Here is a 22,026-nt window from a genome sequence, read left to right as displayed (position 1 = left end):
AGTACTTAAAAATTTTACTGCACATCAGCAAATTTCTCTTACATTGATTTGCACCCTTATATACCATGAATAAGAGGACCCTCTTCCCAATATCCTTGTTATTGCCAAGTAACAATCATTTGAATACTTGTCAGTCTGCAAGATAACATCATTGATGTTTTGTTCTGTATTTAACTAATGACTAGTGAGGCTGAACACCTTTTCCTTGGCTTATTGACCACTTGTATTTCATACTTTGTTAATTGCTTGAGCATGTACTTTGCTTATTGTCTATAGGCAAAGTTAATCTTTTACATGGAAGAGTTTTTATATAGCAAGAGCACCAGTGGTTTGTATTTGTAGAAGTTACTTGCTTATTGCAGGGTTCTTTATCCAGCTTATTGAGGGTTAGTTTCTCGTGCAGCCCCAGTCTTCCTGGAGAGAACATGTTGAGTTGGGTGGTGCCTCCTCTTTGTTTCTGTGATACTTTGGATACGTATCCACTAGAATGCTTGAGCCTAGTAGGGACAGCTTCAGGAACTAACTCCTTCATTAAACCTGTAGCTCATGAGAGGCAGGGAGAGTTCTTGTTCCTCTTCATGCCTTGGAACAAAAGGTGACACTCCTAGAAAGTGGCCACTAAAATGGTAACAAAAGCAAACCCAGCTGGCTTTCTTTTTTCTCTTTCTTCCAAAATGCACCCCAGGCTGGATCCATGGAAGATTAAGACATGCAATCTTGCTCTCTTCAGTCCAGTGTTGAATACTAATGGTATGCCAGCATTAGCCCAAAAGCAGCTCCCCGGAAGGGAAGTACTGGACTCCCCTAGTCAAAACACTGGACTCCCCTGCTGTTTTTCAAGTCAAGGAAAAGGGGTCGGTCCCCAAATTTGGAAAGTGAAGACCGAAACATTAAAGCCACGGTCTCCATATATAATGCTGTATATGAATGGAGAAAATGAAAGCAAATGACCCATGCTGGGAAGAATTAGCATTGTAATGCCTCAAAAACGATAGATTCGGAAAGGACCATTCCATATTTTGAAACACAATTAGATATTTACTCATTTATTTCTAGCTGCAATTGTATCTCATTTTTTAGATTAGCTTTGCAGCTTATTCTCTTTTTAGTGATCATGCTGATAACTGAAATTTCTGAAGAGCTGTTGCTAAGCGATGTAACTTGAAGCATGTAATGAAGCTTTCCCATGACTACTTAAATGTAAAAAAGTACTGTCTTAGGTTTACTACGTCATAATCTAGTTTTCCTGTTTGTGTGATTGCATCTCCCCCCCTTACCTAATTAAAAATTGTGTAAAGTCATCTAAAACTGATCTAATAATCTAACAGAAGACCAAGGGGAAAATCTCCTTCAGAAGAAAATGCTTATAGAGTGACAAAGAGACATGACTTGGGTATTCAACATTGGGTTAGCTGGCATTATCTAGCTGGGTAACTTGGAGGATGTCCCTCTCTCTTTGTGAGCCTAAGACTTTATTGCGAGTTCCAGCCAATGCTATAAGACATAAAAGACAGAGGATAAGCATGAGAAAAAGACATTTTCTATATAAATTGAGCATGTGCATGCTCAGTCACTCAGTCGTATCCAGCCCTTTGTGACCCCATGGACCATGACCCTCCAGGCTCCTCTATCCATGGAATTTTCCAGGCAAGAATACTGGAGTGGGTTGCCATTTCCTACTGCAGGAGATCTTACCGGCTAAGAGGTCAAACTCGCATCTCATGTCTCCTGCACTGGTAGGTGGATTTTTCTTTTTTTAACCACTGGTGCTACCATATAAATTGAACTCTATTGTAAATTTGAAAATCCAAATGACTTTAAAGACAAATTATTAGATATAATAAGAAAGTTCAGCAAATTTTCTATGTAAAAGATTAGCATACAAAAATAATTTATATTGCCATATCAGCAATAAGCAAATAAGAATAGAAATAGGAAAAAAATGTCATTCTAAGAGCAACAGAAAAATATGTGCAGTTTATCCATGGAGAATATTAAAATACATTACTGAAGGACCTAAGGAAAAAACGGAACGAATAGAGGTATATACTCTGTTAATAGATAAAAAGACTTGATATTGTAGTTTATGTTATTTCTTTCCTGAAAAAACTTACAAACTCAATAACATTCCAATAAAATCCCAATAGAGTTTTTTATGAAATTTGACAAACGGATCCTGAAATTCATATGAAATAGGCTAAGAGGCCTTTTGTATAAAGGGGCAAAAGAAGCTAAGACAATTTTCAAGAAAGCAAGAAAGAGAGGCTTGCCATTCAGATACAAGGACAAATTATAAAGCTAGGGTACACAAGGTGGTGCTTTTTTCCAGAGATGAACAAAAAGATTAATGGAACAGATTGGTAGAAAATAGAGCTCAGCAAAAGCCCACACTCATATGAGCACTTGATACATGATAGGGATACCATCATAAATCAGCAGAGAAAGGATGGATCTTATTAAATAATGTCTGTATAATATAATAATGCTAGATAAAGTCAAAGATAAATTCCAGGAAGATTAGACAAATATGAAGGACAGAATTTTAAAACTATTAGAAGAGAAAATAGATAAATATCTTTATAATCTCTGTATAGGGAAGGGTCTTATAAATGCAGACATGATTGAAGGCAGTAGGAGAAGTGGGTGACAGAGAATGAGATGGTTGGGTGACATCACCTACTCAGTGAATATAAGTCTGAGCAAACTCCAGGAGATAGAGAAGGACAGGGAAGCCTGAAATGCTGAAGTCCATGGGGTCACAAAGAGTCTGACATGACTTAGCGACTGAACAAAAGACTTGAAAAGCACAAACAAATAGGCTGATAAATTTAATTATATTAGCATTGTAAAACTTTTTCATTATAAAAGGTTTTAAAGGGCTCAGTTACAGTCTACAGACTGGAAAGATCTTTGAAATAAATATATTTGGCAAAGAATTCATTAAAGCACCAATGAATCAATAAGCAAAAGGCAACAACCCAACATAAAAATGGGCAAAAGAAATGTGTGAATAGCCAATCACTGGCCAAAGAGAACACCCGACTGGCCAGTGAACAGATGAAAAACCACTCAGTTTCTAGTGAGGAACTTGGAAAAAAACAATAGTCAAATAATATCTTAAATACCTAAGACTGGCAAAAATGGAAATGCTTAATATAGCAAATTCTGGAGATCTTCGGAGAAATAAGAACTCTTTTCCAGGACCTTTGCAATCCAGGGGAGGAGAGCTTAGTATTTAAAAGGGTGGACTTTCGAGGAAGCCTGTCTCCCTCGCTACATGGTCAAGTTACTTCAAATACCCATATCTCAGCTGCTTCATCTGTGAACCACAAATGATGGAAATAGCCAAATGTAAAGAGAGCTTCCTTATATCAAACCAGGCCCTGTTCTAAGGGACCTCACTGAGTTTTTGTGAAGATTAAATTAAAAGCTTTAAATAGTTCCTTCTCCAGCATTAACACTTTATAAGTGTTGGGCATATTTATTTGTCAATATCTGGATCACAATAAACTGTGGAAAATTCTGAAAGAGATGGGAATACCAGACCACCTGACCTGCCTCTTGAGAAATCTGTATGCAGGTCAGGAAGCAACAGTTAGAACTGGACATGGAACAACAGATTGGTTCCAAATCTGAAAAGGAGTACGTCAAAGCTGTATAATGTCACCCTGCTTATTTAATTTCTATGCAGAGTACATCATGAGAAACACTGGGCTGGAAAAAACACAAGCTGGAATCAAGATTGCTGGGAGAAACATCAATAACCTCAGATATGCAGATGACACCACCCTTATGGCAGAAAGTGAAGAGGAACTAAAAAGCTTCTTGATGAAAGTGAAAGTGGAGAGTGAAAAAGTTGGCTTAAAGCTCAACATTCAGAAAACGAAGATCATGGCATCCGGTCCCATCACTTCATGGGAAATAGATGGGGAAACAGTGGAAACAGTGTCAGACTTTATTTTTGGGGGCTCCAAAATCACTGCAGATGGTGACTGCAGCCATGAAATTAAAAGACGCTTACTCCTTGGAAGAAAAGTTATGACCAACCTAGATAGTATATTCAAAAGCAGAGACATTACTTTGCTGACTAAGGTCCATCTGGTCAAGGCTATGGTTTTTCCAGTGGTCATGTATGGATGTGAGAGGTGGACTGTGAAGAAGGCTGAGCGCCAAAGAATTGATGCTTTTGAATTGTGGTGTTGGAGAAGACTCTTGAGGGTCCCTCGGACTGCAAGGAGATCCAACCAGTCCATTCTGAAGGAGATCAGCTCTGGGATTTCTTTGGAAGGAATGATGCTAAAGCTGAAGCTCCAGTACTTTGACCACCTCATGGGAAGAGTTGACTCATTGGAAAAGACTCTGATGCTGGGAGGGATTGGGGGCAGGAGGAGGAGGGGACGGCAGAGGATGAGATGGCTGGATGGCATCACTGACTCGATGGACGTGAGTCTGAGTGAACTCTGGGAGTTGGTGATGGACAGGGAGGCCTGGCGTGCTGTGATTCACGGGGTAGCAAAGAGTCAGACACGACTGAGCGACTGAACTGAACTGAACTGAAAGTAGAACTAGAAGTAAACTAATGATGCTAATATCCAAAGTAAACAGTCATTCAAATACTTCAATCTGATGACTGGATTTTGAAGTGCAAATTCCTAAGAGACTCTTGTACATGTTCTTAGGGGGCCTATATAATATTATTGCAGTATTGTTTATTACAGCAAAAACTATCCAAATGAGTAGGAGGAAAATAGATAAGTAAATTGGGTGTGTTCATTCAACCTTAAAAGAATTACATGTAACAGCATGGGAAAATGTCAAACACATAATATTAATTGAAAAGCAACACACATATTGATAAACCTATACAATAAGATCTCATTTGTTTAAAGTTTAAATCCATGCAAAACATTATGATATGTTTATGGACAAATATAAATGGTGTAAACTTATAAAAACAGGTGTGGAGGACATTACCAACTTCAAGATAATGGTTACGTGCAGGTGAGAGAAGAGGATCCAGAATTGGGAAATAAGGATCTGGGTGGACAGGAACTCAGTCATATTGTGGTTGCATCCTCTGGACCACACAGCTCCTCTGTTGCTGCAGAAGCAGACAGACAAGACAGGAGAAACACCAGTGGGCTTTCTACCACCTCAGCCCCGAAATGGCACAGATGGTTTCTGCTCACATTTCACTGGCTAGAACTAGTCACTTGACCCCACCCACCTGCGGAGAAACTGGGAAAGGCTTGCTTGTGGTGAACACTTGTGATGTTTCCCACACTTGGCCGGTGGGCTAAATGTAGCCAGAGCTTCAGAATTAATAGCCTTACATTGTATTTTTTTTCCCCCTCTTGATCTGAAAATCAAGTTCAGTTTACCTGGATCCCTCAATCATTTGGTCTTCAATGACTAGATCAAATGCCTTGAATACCTTTATAGAGACCAGCTGTTCCTTTCACAAAATCAGCAGATGGGAGCAGAGGTTACTAGGATTTTCTTCAACAGTGACTCAAAGAGAAAGTCTGGAGTGGTTCTACACCTTTGAAAGATTTTGTGTGAGTGTCTAGAATATTTTGAGTCTTCAAAAGTAAATGTTAAATAGTAATTGTTGTTGCTATTCTTTTAAAATAAATTAGGATTTATCCCTTAGTGACTTAATAAGACTCTTTGATTAGGGAGTCTTTGAATGAGGTAAATGCTGGCTGGTAGATCGTCTATGAGCTTGGGAGTCTTTGAAAGGATTATTCATCAAAGCCAGCAGTTTTGGCAAACTCTGAGCTACAGCTTTAATTAGCATTATGTTGCTTTCTTCAGTTTGGATTTTGCATAAGTTTAAGCAGCCAGGGAAATATTTTACTAAAATCCACCTGCTCACTCAGCATTAGCTACCCCTTTGGTTTTCCATAAATAGCTCAAAATGAAGAGTTGACACTTTACTTGTTTCCATACTCACAGCTTGGGTGCCTCAGTTGAACATATGGAAAAGTAAAGTTTATGACTCTTCTTGACCCAGGGAAGTAGGTACCTGAGGCTGTTTTCTCAGTGTTCTCCTCGATCCCCATCTGGCTCTCAGGTTTGGAGCTGGCCTTGTAATGAAATCAGAGCTCTAGCTGGCTTTGATGCTGCCCTGGCATGATCTTTTTTCTTTTTTTCTGAATATGCTTAAAAGCCCAGCTCTCTTAGAAGTCACTCTCAGAACTGCCTGGATCTTTTACTTAGTGTCAATCTGTCTTCAGTTAAGTACAGGTGATAAGTAATTTGGTTATATCGTGAACCCAGTTTCTATAAACATAATATTGAAACAATAAAAATTGTCTTGATAACACAGGATACTCTGTGTTTAGCAGTTGCTCTCCCCTCTTAGTGATATATTCTTCATCTGAAAAGTGAAAGTGAAAGTCTTAGTCACTCCGTTGTGTCTGACTCTTTGCTACCCCGTGGACTGTAGCCCTCCAGGCTCCTCTGTCCATGGGATTTCCCAGGCAAAAGCACTGGAGTGGGTTGCCATTCCCTTCTCCAGGGGATCTTACTGACTCAGGGATCAAACCTGGGTCTCCTGCATTGCAGGCAGACTCCTTAGTGTCTGAGCCACTATGGAAGCCCTATTCTTCATCTACTTCCATTCAAACAGTGTATGAGATTTGCGAGTTTCTCTCCAGTACAGCAGGAAAGAGGAAGAGAAGTATGGAGGGAGGTGTGCCAGTGCTGACGGTGCTAGCAACTCACCGTGATAGGAACTAGCTTAATGCTTTCCCGCAGTTTGGGTGGATTCTCTTTGTCCTCCGTAGTTTTTGGAAATGGATATTTGACTGTACAGAGACCTCCATATCTCACAAAGCTTACTGATTCCCTTAGAACCAACTGAGCATATTCAGTACCTTTCAGGATAAAAAGGGAAATAGATTCTTGCCTTCCACATTTCATATTCTTTTCTTAAGTATAACTGGAGCTGATAGAACAGAAGCGTGTCCACCTTAATTAAGCAAATTAAGACTCATACATGGTGAAGCTGACCATGGTAAGCAGCTCTCATCAAGAGGCTAAAGTTTGGAGACTGGAGCATTGTCTTGAGAAAATGGTTAATATGTGGTGTAAAGAAGGGAGACTACTGCCCCCCTACCTTCCAGTAAAGTGACAGTGGCTTCCAGGGACCACCCAAAGAGCTGGGTCACATCTCCTGCCAAAGAAAGGCTAGAAATCAGCCGGAGGCCACAGAGCAGAAGGCTGCGGTTTAGGAAACAGAAATCCCACCAGTAACGGGACAAAGAGGGACACTTTCCATGATGGACTTGAGAGAGAACTGACCTGGAGTCTTCAGACAGCACTTGGCACAAGAGGGCTGTCAGGAGGGGAGATTAAAATGGAAAAATTATGCAGGTGGATTACTGAGAGAGGGCTTCCCAGGTGGAACTAGTAGTAAAGAACTTACCTTCCAATGCAGGAGACATAATGAGACATGAGTTTGATTCCTGGGTTGGGAAAACCTCCTGGAGAAGAGCATGGCAACCCACTCCAGTGTTCTTGCTTGAAGAGTCTCATAGACAGGGGAGCTGATGGGGTCACAAAGGGCTGGACACGACTGAAGGGACATAGCATAGCAAAGCATAGTATATTACTGAAAGTCAGAACCAGAGGGGAGTTTTAAGAAGCTAATAGGAAAGCATACCCCACGCCGGGAACTGCAGGTGCCAACCCGGTGATGGGGGTTCCCCAGGAGCTCACTGAGGTCTGTTCCTGAGGCCAGGTTGGCTTTAAACGTCAGTATGTTCTGGGGAGCAAATGCTAGCTCACTGTTGGAGGGTGCCCCCCTCCAGCCTTCTCTTATTTACTTTCCTTTCTCTTCCAAATGCCCAGAGCTAGCTAGAAGAGGTGAGAAGCCCGCCAAGCCTCTCTCCCCGCCAGCATGATGCATGTGACAGCCACTAGCTGGCAGGTGCTAGATGCCAGAAGATGCTTGTTTAGAGCATTAAAAGCTAATATTACATTGTACCTCATCTATTATTTACTTAATGGTGACTGTTCTTTTGCTTTGAAGTTACTGGAAACCTTTTCTTCTCTAGGAGAAAGGCTGTGAGACCTGCCTGGGATTTCATTCAAGGAGGAGGTGGGGCTCCCTTATGTGTAGAGGGAGCTGATAACAGATTTGCAGAGGCAGGACTGAGAAAGCAAAAGTTGCTGTATGAATCCACAGGAACAAGGTAATGGGTAAGAATAGAGACTGGAGCCAGATCACATGTGTTTGCACCCTACACTCCGCTGTTTGACCTTAGGCAAGTAAGATCCCCCGGAGGAGGGCATGGCGACCCACTCCATTCTCCTTGCCTTGAGAATCCCCATGGACAGAGGGGCCTGGCAGGCTACAGTCCATGGAGTCACAAAGAGTCGGACACGAGTGAGCGACTAAGCACAGCACACCACAATTTACGTAAGTTCTCTCTGCCTCTTGGCCTTCTCTGATGGGTCAGCTGGTAAATAATCTGCCTGCAGTGTGGGAGACCTGGGTTTGGTCCTTGGGTTGGGAAGATCCTCAGGAGAAGGGAAAGGCTACCTACTCCGGTATTCTGGCCTGGAGAATTCCATGGACTATTGCATGGGGTCGCAAAGAGTCGGACACGACTGAGCAATTTTCGCTTTCACTGATTCCTTACCTATAACATGGCAATAGTAGAATCTGCCCCATAAAGTTCTTATGAGAATTAAATTGATTAACACATAACAAACACATACAACAGTGCCAGACACCATGAGAAATGCTTTACAAATATTGGCTCTTATGGGTCCAGCACTCAGGTTGCCTGTTACATAAGCAAGCAGAAGGGTCTCAAGGATGACCATTCCAGTAAGCCAAAAAGTAAGTGAAGTGAATTTCCTCCCTGGCTGAATTAGGAAAGATTGGTCTGTGCTCTGCCGTCCAGAAGGGGCACATTCATTGTCATTCTATAGATAGTTCAACAGATTTCCTTTCTCTCTAGGAAGACGTAGGATGTACTTACGCACAGCTAGTAGTGCAAACACTGGCATAACTCCCTAACAAGTCTTGAAAATGCTGTTTTATTTTAAAATAAGTAGCACTTCATCTTAAAACAGCATTTAACATTTTAGGCTCCTCCTCGCACCAGGGCTGAATTTTGCTTTCGTCTGCACACCAGCAGGAGGCGCTGTCCCTGAGGAAATCTAGTGGAACTGGCGTGTACCATTTCGCATTCAGGATACTGCATTTGAAAGTGAATGTTTAACATCGCTTGAATAAGATTTCTCGTCTGTCGTGTTGATTCTCATAGTCTGTGAATTCCAGTGTCAGCTAATAGGAAATCTTTTTCAGTGCCTTGCCCATAACTTCAATATGTATGTTTACAAAGGAGGAGGGCATACAAACCTAGATTTTTTTTCATCTCTTGGAAAATGAGATGTCTGAGGTTTGGAATCTGTGTAGCTGCTTCCAAGTATTCAGAACAGAATTTTAAACAGGAAGTTTGTAGAGAATTTGACATTTAATTTCTATATCAATGAGTCATGTCACTTGTTTTTAACTATGATCTACACACTTAGCATTTAAAATCAACATCCACTTGCACCACATGCAGTTGAGTTAACTAATAGCTACATATGAACAAAAAGGTCAAAGAATTTTTTTTTCCATCCTCTGTTCCAGTTTGCTTGTCTCTGTTTGAAACTAGGGTAATGACTGAGACTAGGGTAATGACTAAGATATCACTATGATATATGAATAACTTATTATGAATATAGAAGATATTACCTTGCAACCTGGACACACAGATACACACATAAATTAACTGAGGGGTGTGTAGTTTGGTCTTCCTATGTATATTTATCTCTGCGACAAATTTGACTTTAAAAAATCTAACTGAAGTTAATGACTTGTTCAAGTTGTTTCTCATATGGGCCTTTGAAACGGAGACCTGGATTGAGTGCCTTTAGTTAGTTCTGTATTCCCAAGATTGCCGTTACTTCACTGGGAATCTCTGAAGGAGGTTTTGCCTGGATAGGTTTATGTCTGAAAGTGCTTCAGCCAGCTTTAATGTGGAGTGACTGGGCCACCCTATAAGGTTAATTTTCTGGCAGTTTCTTTCTCATTCGCCATGCACTTACTGGAAGGAGCAACGTGTCCACAGTTATCGATGTGGTGGGAGAGTGCAGTATACTAGTGACTGAGCTTTCAGTGCATCTATGGAGTTAATTTCATAGAAATGCAAGGGACTCCTGCACACAAAGGGAATACATGAGAATATGTGTTTCCTTTAATGTTAATTCAAGGAAAAGTGTTTTATAAAACTCTTTTAAAATCTTGTATACATATTGAATAGTAAAACCCATATACAAAGCTCTTACCGATGCTTTTGAACTGTGGTGTTGGAGAAGACCCTTGAGAGTCCCTTGGACTGCAAGGAGATCCAACCAGTCCATTCTGAAAGAGATCAACCCTGGGATTTCTTTGGAAGGAATTGATGCTAAAGCTGAAACTCCAGTACTTTGGCCACCTCATGCGAAGAGTTGACTCATTGGAAAAGACTTTGATGCTGGGAGGGATTGGGGGCAGGAGGAGAAGGGGACGGCAGAGGATGAGATGGCTGGATGGCATCACGGACTCGATGGATGTGAGCCTGAGTGAACTCCGGGAGTTGGTGATGGACAGGGAGGCCTGGTGTGCTGCAATTCATGGGGTCCAAAGAATCGGACACAACTGAGCGACTGAACTAGATAGGAGAGACCCCAAGTAATCTTCACAACCGTTGGTCTCACTCAATTTAACATAGCATAACTAAAGCTGAATTGAGTAGCAGACCTACCTGGCATAAAATATAATATATTTAGCCTGTTTTGGGTAATAAGTGTCTATAAATTTCCTGGACATATTTCAACCAGAAATGGAGCTAGTTGGTGAATTAATTGCTAAGGGTTCTAATGCACCTCTTAAGGCAGAGTTAAGTCATATAGGAATGTTGCTAGTCGCAACAGGTGAACCCTCTGACAGACAGTGACCAGAGGAAATTTGCTCTGTAAGCCTGGGTAGGACTTAAGTCAGTCCAGTTAAACTTCTGAATTAGACTGTGCATCTGCAAGACACCAGACATAGTAGAAGAAACCCAAGGCCTTATGAAGTAGGAACATATTACTTTTCCATTAAAAGTGTTAATCACTCAGTTGTAGCCAACTCTTTGAGACCCCACAGACTGTAGTCCACCAGGCTCCTCGGTCCATGGGATTTCCCCAGCAAGAATACTGCAGTGGGTAGCCATTCCCTTCTCCAAGATATCTTCCTAACCCAGGGATCGAACCTGGATCTCCTCACGTTGCAGGCAGATTCTTTACCGTCTGAGCCACCAGGAAAGGATAAACTCTTCATAAAGACCAGGGGTACCAAACCTAGAGCTTCATAATGAGCGTTAAGGGCAGGAGGGTAGAAGCAAGTTTAGAGAATAAGGAAGATTCTCTTTACTTTGGAGGATAACTGAAAACTCACTTGTGTTATTTCTCTGTTTCATTTTCTCTTTCCTCCATGCTTCTTGTTCATTTCTTATCACCTGTGTGTAGGTACAGTCCAGTGAACATTTGTGGTAATAGACCCCATGTAAATACTATTGTTGCTGTAAGATTTGGTGTCTGATACTGTTTTATTAATAAGTAGAGTTCCAGGTCATTGCTGAGAACTTACTTGCATTTTTAGAAGATGCCCTAGCATTGTAGTTTAATTACTAACAGAGTAATGGCATATGTGTTGAGATAATTATAAAAGTGAGAAAGATTTATTCCTTAGCTCTTCAATGTGATTTACTTTCATCTTAGTTACAGCAAATCCTAAAGGGTTTTCTTCACTTGAGATTAGTTGTTGGCAACTCATTAAGAACTCACTGCAGATATTAAAAAGGGTCAGTAATTAAAATATGTCTACCTCATTCCACTTGTGAATGAACTAAAAAATATTCATCCAATTTTGGTGAATTTTTCATTATTACCTGGTATCTTCAGATTGGCCCTGAATGCAGTGAATGTACCATTTATCTAGCTGATAAAATGGTAAAAAGAGAACTACATTTATGTACTGCAAGGAGATCAAACCAGTCAATCCTGAAGGAAATCAGTCCTGAATATTCATTGGAAGGACTCATGCTGAAGCTGAAGCTCCAATACCTTGGCCACCTAAGGTGAAGAAGTGACTCACTGGAAAAGACCCCGATGCTGGGAAAGATTGAAGGCAGGAGGAGAAGGGGACGACAGAGGATGATATAGTTGGATGGCATCACTGACTCGATGGACTTGAGTTTGAGCAAGCTCTGGGAGTTAGTGATGGACAGGGAAGGCTGGCGTGCTGCAGTCCATGGGGTTGCAAAGAGTCAGACACGATTGAGTGATTGAACTGAACTGACGTTTGTGTACACAAGAGATGCCATCCTGGGTCAGATTACATGCGTGGTGAGGCACGTGCCTGACAGTTGAGCCTAGAGCAGTGCCAGGAGTGGCTTCAGGTGGGAGGCAGGAAGAGGGGATTGAAAGCACTTTGACCTTGATTTAGGCAGACCCTTTGGGGAAAACTTCCAAGCCATTAGGATTTTACACATTGGGTTCTGAGTTACAGGTCATGTTGTTTGACCAGGCCTAACTTTCTTCATATGAAGGGCTTCTATTTCAGATTTTGATGTCATTTCCAAATCAGGCTGTCCAACTCTTGTGAGACATAGTTGAAGCAGTGAGAAGAAGCTATTTATTACCAACTTCCACTTGTGTCCTGTTCCTAGACTACACTGACGATGAATTAATGTTCTCTTGTATATGTGCTGTTCTGTGCTTACTCAGCTGTGTCTGCCTCTTTGTGACCCCATGGACTGTAGCACACCAGGCTCCTCTGTCCATGGGGATTCTCCAGGCAAGAATACTGGAATGGGTTGCCATGCCCTCCTCCAGGGGATCTTCTCAACCCAGGGATCGAACCCAGGTCTCCTGCATTGCAGGCAGATTCTTTACCATCTGAGCCACCAGGGAAGCCCAAGAATACTGGAGTGGGTAGCCTATCCCTTCTCCAGGGGATCTTCCTGACCTAGGAATCAAACCAGGGTCTCCTACATTGCAGACAGATTCTTTACCAGCTGAGCTACCAGAGAAGCCCTCTATTGTATATACTTTATATCAAAGAACTTATTTATTAGATGAAAACATTCATTGAAATATATAGAAATTTGTAATTTCATATTTTTAATATAATGGTAGCCTTGTAGACAAATGAAAGTAGCTTGGCCTCTATTTTATATATATATACATATATATATGGTACGTAATTTATTAATACAATCTACTTAAGACTGGTTAATTAGCATTTATAAAATGCTAATTAGGAGTCCATATCCCAGAGGTAACTAGTTACCTGTTGTTATCTAAATCTGCACCAGTGGGTTTTCTTATTTAGCCAAAAGAAAGTTATAAATAATTACTCACTGAAGAAATGAGTAGTGTTTAAAAGTGTATGGTTAGCCAGAATGACTGTACAGCCAATCTTTATCCTTTTACGAAAAAACAAAGAAATCAAGCACCCAGAAAACATCTTGCAAACACAGCAGCATAAACTGAGTGAGGCCTTAGCTCTAGAGCTCCTTTAGGTCATTTGTGCCTCCTGAGATGGAGAACTAAGAGGCTTATTGATCCTGTTTTCAAAATATTGTTGGATCTGCTTTGTAGTTTCCTACAGGATGCTTTTCCGAGTTGAGTTGTGTTAACGTGGGCTGTAATAACAAAATACCACAGACTTGGTGTCTCAAACAACAGACCTTTATATCTCACAGCTCTGGATGCTAGGCAGTCTGAGGTCAGGGTGCCAGTGTGAGCTGGGTTCTGGTGAGAACCATCTTCTTAACTTGGTGACTGCCTTGTTGCTGTGTCCTCACAGGATGCAGAGAGAGAGGAAGAGCTCTGGCGTCTCTGTCTCTTTTTAGGAGGGCAATCCCGTCATTAGAGAAGGAAATGGCAACCCACTCCAGTGTTCTTGCCTGGAGAATCCCAGGGATGAGGGAGCCTGGTGGGCTGCCGTCTATGGGGTCGCACAGAGTCGGACACCACTGAAGTGACTTAGCAGCAGCAGCAGCAATCCCATCATGGGAATCACCTGTGGATCATGTAAATTTAATTACCCCTAAACCCACCTCCAAATATAATCACACTGGGACTAAGGGCTTCAACTGTGAATTTGCAGTGTGAGGAGACACATTCAGTCCATACCAGGGGTACTTTAGAGAAAAGTTTATTAAGCTTAAAAGAACAAGTTATATGACTGTTTCTGTACCTGCCTGCAGACAAATGTTTTTTTTGTGTGTGACACAGTTTAGTCTGACTTGTTTTCATTTAACATACAGCCTGGCAGCTAGGTGGTGGGGAGGAAATGTATAGTTCTGAGATCTCTAATTGTTGCTGTCAAACTTGGGAGGCCCTGCTCTGAATGTAACAATCTGTTCTGTGTCTTCATTAATATTTCAGACTGGAAAAGCAGTCCTTCTTAACTGCACTATAATTTTTTCCAACAACAAAATCAAACCATGTAAATACTTGAAATTAAACTAATGAACTATATGTAAAGAGGCTCCAACATGGTGTTGAGATTTTTCTTCATGCAAAGAAATAGATTTTGTTTTTTTTTAATTATTGAAGCATAGCTGATTTGAATACCCTGGTGGCTCAGACAGTAAAGAATCTACCTGCAATGCAGGAGACCTGGGTGTGATCCCTGGGTTGGGATGATCCACTGGAGAAGGGAATGGTAACCCACTCCAGTATTTTTGCCTGGAGAATTCCACGGGAGAAAGAAGTGTGGTGGGCTACAGTCCATAGGGTCTCAAATAGTCAGACACGATTGAGCAACTACACTTTATTTTTAATGATTTACAATGTTGGGTTAATTTCTGGTGTACAGCAAAGAGATTCAGATATATTTTCTTTTTCATATTCTTTTCAGTTGTGGTTGTAAGACAGTGAATATGTTCTCTGCGCTATGCAGTAGGATCTTGTTTATCCACGCTATATATAATAGCTTGCATCCGCTAGTCTCAGACTCTGAATCCCTCCCTGGTGCAATCATTCATTACTGTGAGTTCCTGAACTGCAGGAGGATGGTTCAAGATAACCACGACAGAGAGTTGTCAGGCATAGAAACTGTCCTCAGTGATGTGCTGAAGGAATGGGGACAATCAATGGATTATTTAATTATCAATGACTCAAACTGGACAAGTCTGCTTAATTTTTCATATTCCTAGTCTGGAAGTCGGACATTCTTTAATGTAAGCATTGTTGTGCCCATAGAAAACAAGTTATGTGAAATTCATTTTTCTCTTTTTTATCTTATTCATTTGGACGTTCCATAAGTCTCATTTCCAGGCTTGTGATTTTATTTATTTATTTTTTTTTCAGGCTTGTGATTTTAAAAGGGTGATCATTTTGAATATCTTAGCAATGGTGACAATGTGTTGTTTTAGAACTATTTCAGATGCCTTGTTGATAAGGGATGAGGTACTTGGGATGTGGAGTTCAAAGCAGAAATCAAAATGTGAAGGAAAGAAGTTTCAAGGCTCAGATTGGTGCCTTAGGGTCTTGCTTATGCTAGATTAAAAGCCTTATCTGTCTATTAAAATCTCTGTATATGTGGAACTGAGTTTAGTAACATGTGCAGTTAAGAACTTTGTACGTTTTTAAACAAGGTCCTACTGTACAGCACAGGGAACTAAATCGAATATCCTATGATGAATCATAACGGAAAAGAGTATGAAAAAGTATATATATGCATCACCAAATCACTTTATACAAGGTTGTAAATTAACTGTACTTCAATAAAATAAATTTTAAAAAAAGAACTTTGTACATTTTCATTGGATCAGTGTTTGAAAAGAATATCTTCAAATGCCCTGAGGCATTTGATCAGCCAGGAAGGATTTTGCTCACAAAAAACAGCTTCCATTTTCCCCACTGGATGTTTACTCATTTGTCCAGAGACCTTATTCATCAGTATGGAAATGAAATCCACTGACTTTAGAACCCAAAATCTCGTCTGGAATCTTTCATATAGATGAATTTTCAGGGCAATTCATCAGACCTCAGCCATGAGTAAGATCTTATGGATTCTAAGTTTCACTTTTTGCCAAGGATTCTATGATTAAACTCTCAAGCTTCTTCGTCAACTTAGCACAGGGACTTCCCCGGTGATCCAGTGGTTAAGACTTCACCTTCCAAAGCCACGGATATGAGTTCCATCCCTGGTCGGGGAGCTAAGATCTCACATGCATTGTGGCCAAAACCCCTAAAACAGAAGTAATATTATAACAAATTCAGTAAAGACTTTTAAAATGGTCCCCATTAAAAAAATCTTTTAAAAAATGCTTAGCACAGATTATTTTTCATCTCTACTTTATTTCCTAATATTTCCTAATTAGATGTAGAATATTAGTGTTTATTACTCTTATTTGATGTATTATCTTTGATCTATTTCCTTCAAAAGGCAATTGAAAGTAGAAACCTTCCTTTTCCCAAGGTAAAGACCAAAAGAATATCAAATGGATGCATTTTTAAAACTGAATGCTCCTCTTATTCAAGGCATTATGCTAACTGCTCTAAGCAACTAAAGACATTGTTTTTTGCTTTTAAATCTCCTGATTGCAGCCTTTGCTCTCTGATTATGAAATATTCTCTCAGAGTTTGAAGCTGGTTACCTTTCTTTGAAGTTTGAAACATGCATTTTCATTCTTTGCAAGGTTGTCCTTGAATTCCTTCTTTTGGTTTCTGCATAATTTCTGGTTGTGCCTTAACGTCTAGTTTGTTTTTGCTTCTTCTCACTTTGGCTATCTTTTCATTTTAAAAGAGCACTTTCTTCTCTATGATGCTCCTCCACCCCCACCCCACTCCCAGGTCTGATTACTTTGTCACTTGGTCTATATTTATTCCAGGACTTTGAGAGGTGGTATTAGGTTATCTCCAGTCTTCTTGGGGGCTTCAAAGACTTGTGCTAAAAAACAGTTATTTGTCTTTCACTAGCTTTGCTTTTCAATCTCTTATGATGAATTAAAAATTCTCTGTTATCATTATCTGATCTATTATTACTTCTTCTTCAATGCCATGTAGCTTTTTCAGATCAGTTCTATTTTCCAGTCCACGGTTAATTTTGAAATGTACAGAACTACCCACAGAGAGTCTGCAGTTCCTTCTTTATCTAGAAAGTTATTTCTGCAATGTTTCTGTTTTCTTTTTTTGCATGCAGTCCATTCTTAGTTGCACGTTTTAATGTATCTGCATCTTTCCTTTAGAATTCAAACTCTACCAAATTCCACTGCCTCTTCATTTCTTCAAAGCTCCAAGATGCCGTCTCTGTCAGCTTGGGTTGCTATAACAGAATGCCATAGACAAAGTGGCTTAAGCAACAGACATTTATTTCTCACACTACTAGAGGCTGGAAAACCTAAGATCGAGGTGCTGGAAGACTTGGTCTCTGGTGGGGACCTCTCCCTGGTTTGCAGATGGCTGGCTTTGTGCTTTAAGAGCTCTCTAGTCTTTCCCATTCTATTGTTTTCCTCTATTTCTTTGCATTAATCACTGAGGAAGGCTTTCTTATCTTTCCTTGTTGTTCTTTGGAACTCTGCATTCAAATGGGTATATCTTTCCTTTTCTCCTTTGCCTTTCACTTCTCTTCTTTTCACAACTATTTGTAAGGCCTCCTCAGACAACCACTTTGCCTTTCTTTTTCAATGGGATGGTCTCGATCTCTGCCTCTTGTAAAATGTCACCAACCTCCGTCCATAGTCCTTCAGGCACTTTGTTTATCAGATCTAATCCCTTGAATCTATTCATCACTTCAACTGTATAATTGTAAGGGATTTGATTTAGGTCATACCAGAATGGTCTAGTGGTTTTCCCAAGTTTCTTCAATGTAAGTCTGAATTTGGCAATAAGGAGTTCATGATCTGAGCCACAGTCCACTCCCGGTCTTGTTTTTGCAGACTGTATAGAGCTTCTCTATCTTTGGCTACAAAGAATATAGAATGAGAAAGACTAGAGATCTCTTCAAGGAAATTAGAGATACCAAGGGAACATTTCATGCAAAGATGGGCTCAATAAAGGACAGAAATGGTATGGACCTAACAGAAGCAGAAGATATTAAGAAGAGGTGGCAAGAATACACAGAAGAACTACACAAAAAAGATCTTCATGACCCAGATAATCACAATGGTGTGATCACTCACTTAGAGCCAGACATCCTGGAATGCGAAGTCAAGTGGGCCTTAGAAAGCAAACAAAGCTAGTTGAGGTGATGGAATTCCAGTTGAGCTATTTCAAATCCTAAAGGATGATACTGTGAAAGTGCTACACTCAATATGCCAGCAAATCTGAAAAACTCAGCAGTGGCCACAGGACTAGAAAAGGTCAGTTTTCATTCCAATCCCAAAGAAAGGCAATGCCAAAGAATGCTCAAACTACTGCACAATTGCACTCATCTCACACTCTAATAAGTAATGCTCAAAATTCTCCAAGCCAGGCTTCAACAGTACATGAACCATGAACTTCCAGATGTTCAAGCTGGTTTTAGAAAAAGCAGAGGAACCAGAGATCAAATTGCCAACATCCGCTGGATCATGGAAAAAGCAAGAGTTCCAGAAAAACATCTATTTCTGCTTTATTGACTATGCCAATGCCTTTGACTGTGTGGATCACAAGAAACTGGAAAATTCTTCAAGAGATGGGAATATCAGACCACCTGACCGGCCTCTTGAGAAACCTGTAGGTAGGTCAGGAAGCAACAGTTAGAACTGGACATGGAACAACAGACTGGTTCCAAACAGGGAGAGGAGAACGTCAAGGCTGTATATTGTCACCCTGCTTATTTAACTTCTATGCAGAGTACATCATGAGAAATGTTGGACTGGAGGAAGTACAAGGAAACACAAGTTAAGGACAGAGTTATAAAGACTCAGAGTTTTAGCAGTAATATTGGAAACACAAACTAGAGTAAAGGGAAGGTTCAGAGACTGTTGGTAAATTTGCATATTGTTGTGTTTATTTCCTAAGGGAACACTAATAACTTGGTGGGGAAACAAAAAGAAGAAACACTTATTCTCCTCCATGTATAGTCAAATGCAGCATCTTTGGTTTTTTTCCAAAGACTTTATGTGCTCACATTTGAAGATATGAAGTTCTGAAGACTGATCTTTCAATTGTTGAAAAATATTAGACATGATGGTGCAAAACAATGTTTTCTGGTGTGATTTTTACAAACCCTTAGAAAAGTACTTGAGAAATATATTCTCTTTGGTGACATTTCAAACAGCATATGTTTTAGTTTGAAATAATATATTTCAGCTTCACAAGGAATAACAACATAAATAACCAAAATATATATTAGGAAATAAATCCTTGAGTATTTCTCCTGAACCAAATTATTTTCTGAGCAAATTCTATTTTCTGAAGTAGAGACTGACTCCTTCAGAGAATAACTTTATCGTTTTTTCCTGTCACTAGGACTAGGCAGTTCTGTAAGGTGACGGTGTTGTTCTATTATAATACTGACATTTAGTGATTGAAAACAACGTTTTTAATGAGGATTGCAAACTCTTAATTTCTGTGATTTTGTCTATGTAATGCTCTGTCAATAAATCAATCAACAATATCGATAAAATCAGCGAAAACAGGTATCAATGAGTTCACATTCATTCACTCAACAAATTTTTATTGAATCCCTACTATGTGCTAGATACTATTCTAATCACAATAAACCAGAAAAACCTTTTTGACTTCAAGAAGCTCAGATTCCAGTAGGGGAGACAGACAAAAATAAATAAATATGTAACTAGATATGTATCTAAGTACCTGGAAGAGTGACTAGCATATAATTGGTTTTCAGTAGCTTTTACAAAAACAGTTTTTATTGAAGTAAAATTTCTATAAAGTGTGGTAGGCAAGATGATGTCCCCCTAACAATGTCCATGCGCTAATCCCTGGACTCTATGAATGCTACTTGACAAGGCAAGGGGGATCAAGGTCATAGATGGGATTAAGAATGCTAATAAGCTGACTCTAGGGTAAGGAAATTATCCTGGATCATCTGGAGGCACCCAAAGTCATCCCCGTGGTTCAGATGAGGGAGAGGGAGGCAGTGTCAGAGTAATGCAGCGTGAGGAAGCCTTGAATGGCTATTGCTGGCTTTGGAGACAAAAACCAAGGGGTGTGGGCAGCCTCTAGCAGCTGGAGAAGACAGGAAGTGGACTCTCCCTGAGAGCTCCAGAAGGAAGAAACCCTGCCGACACACTGATTTTAACCCAGTGATACCTAGTTCGGGCTTCTGATTCCCAGAATTATAAAATAGTAAATCTGTCTGTCTTAAACCAGTAGAAGTGAAGTCACTCAGTCGTGTCTGACTCTTTGCGACCCCATGGACGGTAACCTACCAGACTCCGTGGTCCATGGAATTCTCCAGGCAAGAATACTGGAGTGGGCTGCCATTTCCTTCTCCAGGGGATCTTCCCAACCCAGGGATCGAATCCGGTCTCCTGCATTGCAGACAGACGCCTTACTGTCTGAGCCACTAGGGAAGCCAACAATTCGTTGCAGCAGAGATAGGAAACTAGTACAAACAGTGAAATTTATAGATCTTAGCATATAAATCAATGTCTTAATAAATATCTTTACTCATGCAAGCAACCAAGCTACAGATATTTCCATCACCATCATCATATTTCCTTCACTGAGGCCTTCTAGTCAAACTATTCTCCCCCAAACAGGGAATCGCTGTTCTAATTTCTATCACATTAAATTAGTTTAGCTTGTTCTTGAACATCACATAAAACAAATCATAGAGTATGCATTCTTTTGTTTCTGGTTTCTTTCAACATACTGGTTTTGAAGTTTATCAGAGTTGAGTCTATCTGTTTAACCTCCCACCCCTTTTTCAAAAAGTCTTTTTGGCCAGGCTGTGGCCTGTGGGATCCTAATTTCCCCAACCAGGGATTGAACCCACAAGCTCCTGCAGAGAAAACAAGTGGAGCCTCAACCACTGGACTGCCAGAGATGTCCCAGTAGTTCAACCCTTTATACTACATTGCCTGGAAAGCCTCATGGACAGAAGAGCCTGGTGGGCTGCAGTCCATGGGGTCGCTAAGAGTCTGACACGACCGAGCAACTTCACTTTCAATTTTCACTTTTCACTTTCATGCATTGGAGAAGGAAGTGGCAACCCACTCCAGTGTTCTTGCCTGGAGAATCCCAGGGAAGGGGGAGCCTGGAGGGCGGCTGTCTATGGGGTTGCCCAGAGCCAGACATGACTGAAGTGACTTAGCAGCAGCAGCAGCAGTATTGCTTTTAAGCACACAGTCAGGTTAGATCAGGGCCATGCCTGAAATCAGAACTTCTGTCATAATTCACTGGTCCAAGCTGTAGCAGCACCTACCCAGATTGAAAGGGGTGGAAAAATAAATCTGTCTCTTTTTAACATTTTTTTCCATTTTTAAAACTGAAATAAATTTTAATACACACAATGAAGAGAGCATTTTGCAAATTTTTCACTCAAAGGGGTATCTCTGTTTGAGGAAATCAGCGTGTTACACTTTGAGAGATGAAATGCAACAGCCTGTGCACCAAAATAAAAAAATGAAATTGAATCAAAAAATGAAATGGTTATGCAAGGTGATGCAGGGCAGGAGATCAAAGGTGAAGGGTCATAACAATATTCAAAAGAAATCCAAAAGGACGGCTGCATCATGGTCTCATTAACATTCCAAAAGTGCCTTTCTTTGGGTAAACTTGAGCATTTTGGCAGACATTCAAGCAGCTTTATCAGTAAAAAGATTTTTACATGACTACAATTGCTATTCCCATGATTAACTTCTGTAGGTGACATGGCGTTGAGAACACAGGAGATGCGAGTTCTGCAGAATACACTTGGGCAAATGCTCTTTGAGCTTGTTTTCAGCAGCCGTTTCCCCTCCTCATGCTACATCCTTCTGCTCCTTGTCACGGGACCTTGAGTAGGCACTTCTTGCCACTGCCACC

The 22,026-nt window shown here is 40.5% G+C and overlaps 1 pseudogene; it reads right to left on the bottom strand.

The window, feature by feature from the left end:
• On the bottom strand, positions 1,409 to 21,973 carry LOC102173468 (annotated as a pseudogene).

The sequence above is a fragment of the Capra hircus genome, chromosome 9 (assembly GCF_001704415.2).
Source record: "Capra hircus breed San Clemente chromosome 9, ASM170441v1, whole genome shotgun sequence".
NCBI lineage: Eukaryota > Metazoa > Chordata > Mammalia > Artiodactyla > Bovidae > Capra > Capra hircus.
Note: the sequence above shows the minus strand (reverse complement) of the source record. Positions and strands in the feature narration are given on the sequence as shown.